Source organism: Ictidomys tridecemlineatus, unplaced genomic scaffold (assembly GCF_052094955.1).
Source record: "Ictidomys tridecemlineatus isolate mIctTri1 unplaced genomic scaffold, mIctTri1.hap1 Scaffold_170, whole genome shotgun sequence".
Classification (NCBI taxonomy): Eukaryota; Metazoa; Chordata; class Mammalia; order Rodentia; family Sciuridae; genus Ictidomys; species Ictidomys tridecemlineatus.
The window spans coordinates 514,857-529,655 of record NW_027521478.1 but is presented as its reverse complement, the minus strand read 5'-3'; the positions used below and the strand labels follow the sequence as shown (position 1 = coordinate 529,655).

General features: G+C 45.8%; 1 pseudogene; it reads left to right on the top strand.

Annotated features, from left to right (window-relative positions):
* Positions 1 to 1,166: 1,166 nt before the first annotated feature.
* On the top strand, positions 1,167 to 14,798 carry LOC144372833 (single-minded homolog 1-like; annotated as a pseudogene).
* The last annotated feature ends 1 nt before the right edge of the window (position 14,799 follows it).

Sequence of the window (14,799 nt, the reverse complement as noted above, 5' to 3'; positions counted from 1 at the left end):
CTACATTTCTTCCGTTTAAAACTCACCCTGCATGAAAAGGGGGGAAATGCAGGCTCTCCACACGCCCCCGCCCACCAGAGTCCCTACAGAGTACAGGTTTCAGACTCCAGAAAAGCACTTCCACACCTGCACGCTATTTGCAAAAGAGATAGGGTTTAGAGCAGCTGCAGACTTCACTGGAATCCTGTCTAGAACAATAGAAAACTGCTTCTTAACCCTAAAGTGGCTTTGCGCCCGGTGGCTCCATCTTATCCTGATATCTGTCCACACTGGCAGAAAGAGGAGAGCTAGGAAAGGTTCTTTCACGCCCTCCGAATCTCTCCCACTGGTTCCAATTGCTACCGCTACTGTAGTAGCTGACTTGACCTTATCTGATCTTTCTGGAATTTTGTGTAAAAGCGACCAGACAACATAACATCTCAATCTTCCTAACCATCTCTTGCTACTGTACACCATTTGGTGATGCGTACTGCCCAGAGTAGGTCTCCAAGTGGCTACACCCACTGGAGAAATGACTCCTCCTTCTAGATTACAGCCCACTAGCTGGTTCCAGTTTTGAAACACCCACAAAATCTGTTTGGTTCTTTCCCCCTTTTCTGACTATCCCAACCTTTGACCCCTTCTTGCCAGGTGTTGCCCAGATGTGAAAATAACACCAGAAAGCTGACATCAACTTAGAGCTTATGCCATTGAGCAGCAAGGAGATAGCAGATGTCTGTATTTTTAAACAAACACTCTTAAAGGTGTTCTGAACATCAGTAGAATGGCACACACCCCTCTCTAGAGTATTTTTTTTTTCAGCAGCAATCAGCGCCATAAATGGGAGGATAAAGATTGTCCAAGGAATGGGGTTCACAGCACTGAATACAAGAAAAGGTTGGTTCCTCGGTTGCCCTGACAGCATATGAGACTAGAAACCTCAGGATTGCCCAAATTGCCGTGGATCAGCAACTTTCCTATTGTACACTTTTTCAAAGAAGATATTTTCTGTTCTCTGTGCTGTCCTTTTACTACCAGCACTGCATTCCCTGGTGCAGACTTCAGCCTCTTCATTTAAAGTATGTCTTATGTTTTTGCCAAGTATGATATCTAATTGAAAATTGATTTTTGGTTTTGGATGAATCTGTGGAGCTCACGTTGTAAGAAGAAGGGGGGAACGAGACACAATGAAAGAGAAGTCCAAAAATGCTGCCCAGACTAGGAGGGAGAAGGAAAACAGTGAGTTTTATGAACTTGCTGAATTACTGCCTTTGCCCTCAGCTATCACCTCTCAGCTGGACAAAGCTTCCATAATCAGACTCACTCATGACCAGCTATCTCAAAATGAGAGGGGTGTTCACACAAGGTAAGTGACTTTACTGGAAGGAATTTCAAAGCAAAGGGGGTAGGAACTTGCCAGACAATGAGCCTACCCCAATGAGGAAGATGCACCCATATTTACTACATTTGTATTCTATACAAAGGGAATTTTAGCCTACCTACTTGATTCAGTCCTCGATAAACTCAAGGTTGCTTTTCCTTTTCCTAGCTCCCTCTACTGCCCTGTTAATACTTTCTGTTCAGTCCCTCTGATGTGTCTGGTTGGGAAGCAGCCCAACAGTGCTTTTGTCAACACATCAGATACTGGGCTCAATTGAAAGTACTACTAATACAAACATGACTTTCTTTTTTATTCCACTTGTTTGAATTGTATCCAGTAGAAAGCAGGAACACTGCTAGATTCTGCATTTTTGTTAGATATGGATAGATCTACGTACATCTAACTAAATCAGATAATAATTCCTCTATATGTCTATGGTTCTGCAAGTGAGGAGGTATATTCATACAAATACATCCTGAATTGACCCAGTCTCTTGGCTTCCTATAGGAAATTTATTCTGCATTTTCAAGATATTCTCAAATTAGGAAACCAATTCTGGGACTTGCTATCTGTTGTCTTTTCTCAGATGACAGAAAGAAAGGGCAATCCAAATTAAAGGATCTCTAAACCATCATTTGTCAGCAACAACACTTGGGAGCGTTCGTTTAAAAAGCTCCTAGTGGGGGAATTGTAGACATTTTAAGTTCAATTTTGCAGACTGTATCCTTTCTGTAAAGAATATTCACGTTGGGCTTTTATTTTTTGAAACAAAACCCAACTAAAGAGTCGGCTGATATTTAAGATAATGGGTTGTTGTGAGATATCTGTCAATCACTTCTATTTGGACCTGAAATATAGCCTCTTTTCTCCTAGTGTCCATTTGCTGCTTGCCATAGGAAGAAACTCCCCCAACAGAGATTTCCACAGTGAGCAAATGAGCCACAAATCCGACGCCTTTCAAAAAAGACGCTCTTCTTTGGGAGTAAAGACAGGCATTGTATTTATTTCCTCTGGTGATGAATTCGGTGTCCTTCTGGTTTCAGAGAAATGGGAGAGAAAATAGCGTTTGGGCAGACTGCTCATTCCGGGAAGCAACGGTATTGCCTGCCAGCAGCCCCAGCCTCCAAGCCCGCCCTCTGCACCCTGGGGGTTGCAGCACACAACCTCTAAGTGCTCTCAGCACCATTACGCTGGTGCGTCAAGCTGAGTGCTCAGACACCCAACCAGGGGAGCAGGGATAGCACGGGGCGTGCACAACACCCAGCAGGCCCCAGAGGCCCGGAAAGACGGTGGCAGCTTGGCAACTGGACCCCTGCACCCTGGTCTCATTAGGTTTGCGGTGGCCCCGCGGGTGGTAGGACTGGGAGCCCAGACGGGGGCACTTGGGGGCAGTGGGGGCGTCCTGTCATCACTCAGCTCCATTAGCCAATGAACGCTGCCCCACAGGCGCATCCGGCCAATAGGAGGTGGGAAGACTGGTGAGTGGCATTGAGAAAGGGTGGGAGAAAGGGAGCCCGGGAGTGAAGTGGAAGCTAAGCGCCTTGAGCTGTAAAGAAGTTACTGAGGGGCGCTTTGGGCTTCCAATTAGGAATAATACTGGCAACAACCGAGGAGGAGGATTCTTAAACCACCTCTTTCGTCCCAAAGCCGGCATCCTCCTAGTTCCTTCACGTACCCCTCCCCCAATTAATGATCAAGGGACAGGAGCCAGGGAATGCTCTGCACCACTCTGCTAGCGGGAATCGGAGAGGCCGGCATAGTTGTTCAGTTGGACCATAGACATGAGTACAATTAAGAGGTGGGCGTCTTCGCACCCTTTGCAGCCCTTCAGGACTTAAGGTAGGTAAAGCAGAAGACACCCTAGGCCCGCCCAGCGTCGTCCCAGCTCTGAGGCTGGGGGTGCTAGGCTGGGAAGCTTCCCTCCCCTGGCGCCTGCGAAGCGGCTGCCGGTGAGTGTGCCACCTGTTAACCTGGCGCTGGGTACCCCGAGGGTTACCTCCCCTGCTGGGTCTCTTCCCTTCTGGAGCCCCGAGGGGCTTGATGAGTCAGTGCCACTTGTTGGGAAACCCTCAGACTTGAGACCCACGTTACAGAGACCCAGCTCCAGATCTGCCAAGGTCGGGCCTGAAAGGCATTGTCCGCAGAGCTGTGGAGGATTCTGATTGGCTGAAACTTACTTTCCTGGGACGTGTGCCTGGCCTGGGCGCCAGTGCAGAGACCCAAGGCTGAAGATCTTCTGAGGGTCTTCCAAAATATGTATTTTGTTTTTTGGGCAGGTTCCCAGTAGGCTGGAGAACGTGGCTGACATGGGTGAGGGAAGGCGAGCGTTATTTGCAGGGTGCTCAGTCCCGCTGCTCCTTTCTTTGTATCTTAAAAAACAAACAAAAATGACTGATCCTTGCTAGGAAAGCCGAGGGCGCCGAGGCCCCTTCACAGCAGTTTCTCGGAGTCGGGGCAAGGGTGTGATGGCGGAGCCACAGATCTCTTAGGCTCTGATGCTGTTGTCTTCACAGTGGGTGGTCGGAAAGAGTTACCTGGGATTCATGTTTTGCATAAAGGGACTCAGAGTCATCTCAGATGCAATAGGACTGAAGAGCAAACGTCGGGGATTATTATGGTAAATATTCCATTAAACAAAGATTCTTGTAAGACACTCTCAAATAATTATAAATCTGGTGACATAGCTATAGGCATAATGAGATTGTAAAATTTGTTTTTTTTTGTTCATATCAAATTCAACTATATAACCGTACAATGCAAAAAGCTATAAATTAAATGAACAAATAAAATTCCCCATACTTATTTTTAAAGGAGAAAAGTAATTAAAATATAGATCATTTCCTTTCCAATCTTCCTTGCTAAGTGTGGTTTTTCACTCAAGAGTCTATTAGCTTTTATTTGGTGGCCTGTTTCAGCTTTTAAACTTATTTTACCTGAGTAGAGAATAATAAACTAATAAAGGGGGGATGATAGAGAAAAGAGGATGGGATATGGATATTCCAAATAATTAAGAATAAAACATTAGATTTCTATGTTGAATTTGAGATTTAATAGTAAAAAAAGTAAAGTAAAAAAGAAATTCTGATAACATTATTGTGACATCATTAAAAGCACATATCTTCTGACTGATAATAGTCTTTTCTAAATAGTCTAGAAAAGGAAAGATTGAGGCATGTAGAAATATATAAATCTTACGTGCTATCAAAGCTGGAAAGACAGGATAAAAAAGAGATGTCTTGACCTTGTTTGTGTGCTAAATAGGACAAATTCAACTAAAAAGAAATACATATTAATTATCCATCTATAATACAATTTTACTGGGCATAGTGGCATGTGGAATGAACTTTGAAGGAATCAAATATGTTTTCAAGTCTATAGCTGTTCCGTCTTGGTAATATCTGCCATTTCATTGTCAAAACCTCTTTAGAAAATAAAAATAATCACAATTGAAATGAGTGAGTGTTCAGGAAAGAGAGTATGAATAAGCAAACCTCCACAGACCCTTTCTATAATATTCATCTCTAGATTGAAATCCCTAATTGTATTATATTTTTTGAAGCAGAGAACTTAAGAAAAGAAAGCGGCGCCCATTTCCCACGTGCATCGGTGATTCAAGACTGTTTTTCTTTCTGCTCAAGGAAATGATTGACCATTAAGTTTCCATGTTTATTTTCTTACAGAAGTTTTTCTCATTTAAAAGCCTTTAAGCACAGTTTATGCTCTACACTGATTTTCTCCGTTTGATTCTAGTTTTGATGTTGATTTAAAATGTGGAGTGAAGAACTAAATTTTGTGCAGATTATTTGCAAGGCAGATTTATTTGCTAGAAATTGTAGGTCTAGCCACTGGGGTGGGAGGAACACTTTTTTTCTTAAGGAGACAGATAACTACCAAAAAATAATAACCTGAAAAAATATTAAAAAAACAGGTATAAAAAGCTATGGTGATGATTTCAAATAAGGTATGATCATGTACTTGAAGCTAAAACAATACTAAGCTTACAGAGTAAAAAACCTGATTTCTACAAGAGTTGTTTTTCAGTTCTAGGGAATCCCAGTAGCTTGAAACTTTTCCTGACAAATGGTGACACAGAATACAAAGCCACGGATTGATGCTGCATTTCTCTATAGATCCAGGAATTTTTGTTTTTTAAAAAAGTTTCAGACTCTTATAATATTAATGATTTTAGTGGGTTATTCATTCCCAGTCTTTGATCCACAAAAATTTAAATTTTATGCTAGGAAGAGGAATCCCAATTATTTAGGAATGGTCCTGCTATTCTGAGGATGCTAAAAGAATGTCCACAATGAAACAAATTTTCCTCCTCAGGTCTCCCCACACAGTGGGCGACTACTGTGCCTTTGTGGCTCAGCCTAGGCTAGGGACAGCTACCATATCACAGTCTCAAGTTCATTTCACCTGTATCAAGGTCTGAAGGTCCAAGGCCAATTAAGTTGGCACAGTGAGTCCCATTCTCTCTGCAGTGGCCCAGTCACCCCATTCCCACATTTGCAGTAACATTAGTGGCTTCTCAGGCACAGCCACAGAGCGTCTCTGGCCCCTGAGCGGCAGGCAAAGGAAGGCAGGGCACACGCATTGCAGACAGAGGAGAGTCATACATTGTGGGGCCCCGAGGAGCTGGTGCAGGACAAGGCCTGGCAGGGCAGGGTCATGGATGCCCTAGGGAGCACTGTCACACAGGCCGGGTGGCTTAGAAGTGCCCCTGCACTAGAGGAGGGAGAGGGTGCATGTCCATTCCCCAGTCGACCTTTTGCCCAAGGACTGATCCAGGAGTCTATCTCAATGGGAAGTGTCCATCTCCATCTCTCTTCCCCAGAGAGTCCAGCTGCAGAGGCGCAGGAAACCCCAACACCAAGGTGGCGTGGTATCAAGGTGGCGGAGGAATTCTAGCATTTGTGTTCAGTGATGATGCCCAGGCTCTGCAGGGTACATAGGCTTTGGGATTTCCTTCCTGGTCCAGCCTTCTCCCCCTCACCCTTGGTCGCAGTTGACCCCAGGTAGCTTGGACAAATGACTTCGGACTAAACATTAGGAGTTGTGCCTTCCAGGGTCTTCCCAGCCCCAGTCTCTAGGTGGTCGTCCAAAGGAGGGACAGCTTCTGTAGTTTATGCATTTATCCCCTTCTTGCCTGAAAGGCATACCTTGATCCATCGAGTAGATAGTGGTCCCAGGAACAACTACAGGGAGCATGCATTTCTGAGGCAGTAGAGGGTGTACAGAATACAAGAAAGAACACGCTCTTTCCTTCCACCTCTTCCTGTCAGAGTGAACGCAGCAATGATGCAGGGTCTGTAATCTGTATTTTGTCAAGGGTATGAAATTCATTTGGAAGGAAAACTTCAATCCATTTATTTTTGCTGCTTGCAATAACACAGCTGGATGATGCTTTGGGCACAGCTAGACTGAGGCAGATTATTCATTCGGCAAGAATGGGCCTAAATGGTGCCTGTGGGATTAGGTCAATTTTAGTGGACCTACTTAGCCTCATTTGGTTACTAATTGGTTTCTTGTTTTATAAATCAAAATCTCATTTTCAGAAAATTACAAAACCCATGCAGTCAGTCCATCGAGGTAATCCTTGGGTCAGGGGGTATTTAAATGGAAATGGCACCTTGAACCAAGGGTAAAGCAACCTTGAAACTTACAGGGGTTTTCACGTGAAATGTGAGCTAGCCCTTTAGATCCATAATAGATACATCCCTTCTAATGCTACTTATGTAAATATGATAAACCAGACTTGAAGGAAAGAGGGGGGCCTGGGAGAAGCAAAATTTGTCTTCTAAGGTTAATGTGGCATATCTTGGAAATCTTCCAAAATAGATAATTTTTTTTTTTGTCTTCAGCCACTTTAGCTGGGGAAAATCTTTTTGTCTAAAAAAACGATTTAGTGATCACCTCCCTCACAGAGCTCCTTTTCTCCTTTGCAAAACCCTGTTCCCTCGGCCTCACCGAATTACAAGAGAATCTTTAGATCTTGTTCCCACTGTAATCCCACCGCCAAGGGAGCTGGTTTCCTCCTCATTTTAAACATACAATCAAAAGGATTTGCAAATTTTCTGCAGTAGGTCAAGTGCAGAAAGGAAATCTCAGCTTCCCCCCTCGCAACTGAAATTGGGTGCCAGAGCACGACACTGAACGCAAGAGGGAGGGGGTACATGGAGAGGGGTCTCTGGCCCACTTGGAGACTTTTGGAAAGGAGGACCCTTGATGCAGGCTTGGGGGAGTGTCCTCTGCACCCCAAAGGGCGAGTTCATCCTGGTATTATGTCAGGGAAGACGGACAGGTGAGGGTAGCCTGTTCCTTATAAAACCTTAAGCCAGACTCAACCGAGTGACGGAGATTTCCAAGGGAAACCAAAAGAGAAGGCAATGCTTTGTGAAAGCAAAAAGGTTCCTTAAAAAGGTGGTGGGGGTGGGTGGAGAGTGGATAAGTGAGGGGGAGGGAGGTCTCTGTTAACCCGTCCCTGATGGGCTGTTTATTGACCTTTAAAAGGTCTTATTTTCCCTCACAGGACATAATAATAAGGCCGTTACCCGATACCAGAAACAGTGGAGGGTGGCTGCAAGTCCTAGACCAGTGTCCCACCCCCACCCCTAACAGCCCAGCCCGGGAGATCTTCAGATCATTTGGTAGGGTAGGCGCTCCTGGAGACCAACAGAATTTCACATTGAAGACGTTTGTTGGCCATGCACAGGTTTCCAACACTTCTGGGGGCTTCAGTCGGTCTCCCCACACAAGGAAGACTTAGTGAAAAACCTGTCCAAGGAAGGGACATCATCTTTGTCCTTGGAAAAATCCACAGAGCTCTCCTAGGCACATTCCCACCCTGCTAAGTTGTTTATCTACAAATAACCGGAGAGATCTGCTGTGCCAGGTGTCCCTGACTCAGTCAGGCTAGGTGGGGATCCATAGCAACCCTAGCAGCCACCAATCAGCATGAAACAGGGAAATACCTGGGATGCCAGATGACCCTTCCAGTAGTTTATGGTGGTTGATAATATGTTGGCAAACCATGTAGTTCGGCACTCTCTGCAGGGTCCTTTTCCTTTACCCTGTTAGCCTCCACAGTCAGCTCTTTCTGACTCTTCTTCTGGGTAGCAATGTCTGAACAGAGACTTAAAAGAAAAGAAAATGTGGTGCCAGATATCAAGGAGAATAGATTGGTTTAATCATGAGGAGCAAAGTGGAAGGAGACAACACGAAAGGGGTGTTTACAGGTGACTGTGACAAGGACCTCCTGGAATGGTCCAGAGAAGGAAAGAAACCAGGGCAGTGGAGTCACTCTGGGGAGGGAAGTTGGGGTGGGCTAAAAAGACAGGAGGGGTCAGTCTGCACGGGGGATTGTCAGGAGTCCCTTTGCAGGCAGGGACCTCAGTGTTTACCAAGCGGTGGGGAAATCTTTAGATTTAGTTAGATGTTCAAACGCCCAGAAAGACCCTATTTGAGCTTAAGGGGCATTCAGTGTTACTCTTTGCCAGGATTTTGATTGCTTGCTTAGGAAGCAGCTCCTGGCCAACACCTTGAAAAAAACCTAACTCCTTGCTTTATTGTGAAAGGTTCTTCCCAGCGCCACATTTAGAGTGTTTTTGTCATCGTACATTTTAAGAATGTTCCCCTAATGAAGAAGGTCATCTAAAAAAATAAAAAGATGTCATGTTAAACCTTGTACAATGATGTAAGAATGGAAGGACTTCACTCTCTAGATGATATCATTCCACAAGCCCCGTTAGAGATATTATCTATAACAAATTCAACATAGCTCTGTCCAAGTTTCTTCTGCCTTTTTATTTCTTTATGTACACAGGTAATAGAGTAGACTATTAATTTTTAAAAAATCAACCATGAGAGTCTTGAAGGTTTGCTGTTTTAGGCATCACCATAAAAACTGGCAAAGCCTCAAAAGATCTTAACCTGGTAACAGAGGAGATAAATGGACTGTCCTTGTTAATAGGAGACGGTACCTGACAAGTAGAGAATGGAATTACTTTCTATGTCAAGAATGCAATGAAAATATTGCTAAGAAATTGTTAGCACCTCAGGGTAACCGACTTCAGGAAAGTCCCCCTGCCCCTTTTTGGAGGTGGAGGGGACAGGACTAGGGTGTGAAATGCTGGGGCTCACAAGGAAAAGGAAGATGAAGGATTAGGAAGGGATGCTGGTAAGCGTCAGACTGAAAGTCAACCGCAAGCTCAAGGATTTTTTCGAAGGTGATTAAAGTCAGATCCAGGAGAGGAGAATGTCTAGAAAGTCACGCAGCCAATCACAGAGGACGCCAGGGACCAGATGAACCTGGCCAGTTTTTTGGGGCCACTTTGCGGGCAGAGGTTCACTATGTGGGGGGACATCCTCTGCCTCTTGGTAAGGAAGATGATGAAAACTTTGGGCAATAAATGAGTGTCTCTCCTTTCCTTAAACAACCTAGTGAACCTACGCAAAAGTGATCGCTGTTGTGTAATGTTGGGGGCTTCTCTAGCGCAGAGGCCCCTTGAGGTACAGCCAGGAAAGCACTCCAGGAGAGCCTTCCTAGCTGAGACACCTGGTTCCCTCAGAGCCAGAGGTTGGCCTCTGTTCGGAACCCAGGGAGGGGACAAAATTTATTCTCTGGAATAACCTTTTCCCACTGTGCAGGTTGGGTGGAGGGTATGGGAAATATTATCAGGGGCTTCTTGCATTAATGGGTAACAAATCACAAAAAATGCAAATTGGTCCCCAACTGACACTCGGGCTGGGATTCTGATACTAAAGTTTGTTTCTATTTCTTCCCAGGGCTTGGTGAGGCAGGGGGCAACTCAAGTCGGACCAGCCCCCTGGACCACGTTGGCCACGAACTGGGCTCCCATATCCTCCAGGTAGGACACACGTCTCCCAGTGGCTCACATCCTTCCAGGTCCTGGTTTCCTGGATGGGCCTCTGCTTTCTTAAAAACTAACTAACTAAAAAGTAAAATGTAAAGATCTATTCTGGACATGGCTCTCTCAGCCTAACAGCATCTCAAAATTAGAACTAAAGCTTTTACCTAGGCGAGGATGGGCGGAGGGCGACTCTCCAGGCTGAGAGGGAGGCAAGTGGCAACCAAGGCTTGGGGTGTGGAAAACAGCCCAGCAAGGCTCCATCAGGGTGCTGAGACCAAGGCAGGGGGCATCTTTTGTCATCTCTCCGTCCACTGGCACTGGAAGCCCAGGGCCAAGCTGCCAAGATAGAGCCGCAGAACCATCTGAAATAAAGGATTTCCCAAGGAAATAACAGGAATCTGGTAGAAGTGCCCATCTGTGCTTTAACCTACATTTTGGGGTTCCAGCTGGGTCTGCAACTCATTTCATCTCTTCCTCATAGTTCCCAGACTCCCCCTGGCCCCAGGCCAGGCCAGGCTCTGGATTCCACACATACACACCCCCAGGTAATGAGTTGAACCCATGTGAGGTGCTGATTACATTGTTGTTTGCAGTGCACACGGTTTAAAATTGTCTGTTGCCGGCCTAAGTCACAGAACAAATATTTTAAATAATAAAACTCCCGATGGCATTTTTAGGTTTGACACTTGTCCCCTACCACACACCCTCTTTATTATTATTCAAGTCCACTGGAAGTGGTAGCTTGGAACCTAAGAAGTTTAAGGGAAGCCCTCAATTCTTCCTCCAGGACCCGAATGAACATAATCTCTCCGCAGGGTCCCACAGCCTTCATGTTCTACTAGTACCCATACTCTTTTCCCTCAAGAAACAAGAGATTTTAGTTGCACTGAACAAAGAAAAAAGGGTATGAGCTTTTTTTTGCTGGCCTGGCTTCCATACTTTTGAATTTATCTAGAAAAGGTGCTGTAATTCCCTTCATTTCAACACCTTTCATCAGATGTCTCTCAGCTGTCCCCCCATTTTACCATAATCCCAGCCAATCTCTTCTGGCAATATAAACAAGAAAATGAAACCCCTAGACAATCCCTCACCCCTCCTAGCTCTTACCCAATATCTCTTCTTTTTTTACCCCAAACTTCTGGTAGGATTGACTTCCATTCCTTATTTCAGTGGCTCACTCCCTTCCCCATTTGCTCCAACATCCCTGCAGTCTGTCAGCTCTTCTACCCATTAGGCTCTACAAAGGCCCCACCACATTTTGACATTAAGAATTAGATGCCCATTTTTTTATCCTCCCTCAACTTGTTCATCCTACAAAATAGGGGGCTCAGGGCTGGGGCTACAGCTCAGAGGCAAAGATTCTCATCTTTCTTCATCTCTTTTTTGATCACTCAGTTTCAGACTTGACCCATCTCCGCTGCAGCTATCTGTTCCGACCTCTTCACCCCCATTCCTTCCTTCCTTCTGTAGGTCATTTCCAAGATTAAAATAATATATCTAAGTATGTTATTTTCCTGCTTAGAAAACCTCTGTTGGAATCCTATATATCTATAAGAACAACTTCAGATTCCTCAAATTGACATTCCACATTTCAAAAATTCATTGTGGGTGTACTTTTTCAGCTCCACCTGTAGTACACCAAGCACATCACTTCAGAATACATCAGATTCATCCTCCCGCAAAGTCCCTGCCTTTGCCACATTATCCCTTCTGCCTAGGATGCTCTTCTTCCCTTCTCTAGCCCAACCTCCCTTTCCAAAGTTCTGCTCAAACATCAGCTCCTGTAAGGCATCTTTGACTCCCCTTCTCTCATCTCCTAAATCCCCCTTTCCTGTACACTTTCTAGTGCCATTGACCAGCTTAATTGTCTCTATAGATTTCAGACTCTAGGTTCGTCCATGTTGACCAGTGCAGTAGGGATCGGATCTTTCCCAAACACTGCTATTATTCTTTTCATGATCTAACAACATCCCTACAGAGCCCTTCAAGCCTGACACAGAAAACCTCTGGTTCTTTCAGTAGAACCTAATCTACTTCTGTGATTTATCTCCAGAATTTGTGCTCATGTCTATTACAAACATGTTTTCTTTGTCCCCTTTGGTAAATCCTGAGCCTATGCAACATGAGCATTGTCCACAACTTCCTCTGGATATCTTCTAGTGTGTTAAATGCTTCAGATGCTTACAAAATTGGAATGAATGAAAAAAAAAGGAGGGCCTCTTGTGACTGGTTCTATGTCCTGTTTCCCAACAGTCTCTCTCTTTTCTATCTCTCTGCATTTGTGTCTGAATGTTTCTAACTTTTGCCTTTCCCCACCCCTGCATTTCAACAGATGGCCCAGAAGCCTCTCCATTCACTCTATTTCTGCCTCCCAGACCCTGGACGGCTTCATCTTTGTGGGGGCCCCAGATGGGAAGATCATGTACATATCAGAGACAGCCTCAGTTCACCTGGGTCTTTCTCAGGTAGTGAATGGTCTACACTTCCATCCTGCAGTGTTTACAGCCAGAGTTGGAAGCAGGAGGGTGGGGCTTCCCCAATCCTTTGATGTCTGCATTTCTGGGCTAGAGACTTCTCAGCTGATGGAGGGATTCATTAAACAGATCTGGATCTTCTCATTCCTAGACTTCCCTTATCCATTAGCTTCCACCCAAAGCCCAGGCAATTGCTACTTTTTTGAGGCTTTACAATAAGCCAGATACTTATTTTTTTCTGGTAAGATACTCTTTACCAGAGCTGCTGCTACTACTACTACTACTACTACTATAAGGACTACTAGTTATTATCTCACAGATAAGGGAGCTGAGGTGTACATAGGATGCAATAGGTAGCAAGGGGAGAAATGAAATCAGAACTCAGGGCCAATTGCTGGCTCCTGTTTTCATGGCCCAACAGACCCCCCCACACACCAAGTTTTCAGCTTCTCCATGGGACATTCTATTACTGCACAGGTGATGATACTCTTGTCTTTACAAATAGAGCTGACCAGAAACAGCATTTTTGAATACATCCACCCTTCTGACCACGACAAGATGACCGCAGTGCCCACCGCCCACCCACCCTACCACCGTCACTTTGTACAGTGTAAGGCAGACACTTGTCTGCGATGCTTAAGCACATGGCGCTCAGTTTGTGGTTTTCCCCAAGTTTATCGTGGCTGGAGCCGCTCAGTCGCACGTCTCATGTCCTGATCTTCCCTCTGCTCCTCTCTCTCTCTCTCTCTCAGAGCACGAGATCGAGCGCTCCTTCTTCCTGAGGATGAAGTGTGTCTTAGCCAAGCGGAAGGCTGGCCTCACCTGCGGGACTACAAGGTAAGTGGCTGAGGTGAAAGATTGACACCCAGCAGTGGTTGGGTGTTTTGGACGGGGCGGGGACCCAAGGCATCTGCAGCGTCTGAGGGTCATTTTCACATCAGGGACAGTCCTGTGTGAGCCATATGTAGTACCTTTGTTTCAAAGAGCAGCGGGTCCAGATGCTCTATCGGTCCCCGAACTGTATGAACTACTGGAAATGAAGCTTAAAGACTGGGTCTGACTGGCCTAGTACTCCACAGCCATGGGCCTCTCAGAGATGGGTCTGAAGAATCCTGAAAACCTCTGAAGTGGTGAGGAACCCTTGGTGGATTCCTAGGAGTTTAAGCCGAGCGCCAGATTTGGACCTCCAAAGAAGTTAAGAATCAAAGCTTCAGCTCAAAGCTGTGGTTCTCAGGTTGAATGCGATTGAACATCCTAAGACCGTTAGGGTTGGTGGAGGTCTAGGCATCTTCATTTTTACAAGCTCCCAAGTGAGTTCAGTTGTACCTGCAGTCACTCTCTTGAGATACTTTAGAGTCCTCTCACTTTGGGCCCCTTCCCAGAAGGGCATGGCCCAGACAATATTTCTGGCTGAGTAGTTTCCACATGTTTCAAACCCCTCCTCATCTTTCTGGGGCTCTTCCTGAGTGGGGCTGAGTCCTTCGCCCTCCCACTCTGCCACAGGTCAGTCACTGCAGTGGCTCCCTGAAGATCGGCCAATACAGCTTGGACATGTCCCCCTTTGACGGCTGTTACCAGAATGTGGGCCTGGTGGCTGTGGGTCACTCGCTGCCTCCTAGCGCTGTCACGGAGATCAAGCTGCACAGTAACATGTTCATGTTTTGAGCCAGCCTGGACATGAAGCTCATCTTTCTGGACTCCGGGTGGGTGGGCAGGACCAAAAATGGCTGTTTCTAGTGTAATGCAACCCTTCTTAGTCAGGGACAGATTCCCCTTGATCTGAATGACCCATTCTGCAGATGAGGCAACAAACCAGGTTCTGCAACTGAGGGCGGGCACCCAGGTCTGGAACTGTGTTTGGTCGGGAGTTGAGGGCACTGGGGCACCCAGCCCACCCGAAATCCTCTCCACAGGGTGGCGGAGCTTATGGGGTATGAATCTCAGGACCTGATGGAGAAGACCTTGTGCCACCAGGTGCATGGCTGCGAAACTTTCCATCTGCGCTGCGCTTACCACCTGTGTAAGGAACACTGTGCTCTGCACCCAAACAACCTTGGTGGCTCCCCAGGGTGGTGGGGAGTGGGAACCTAAG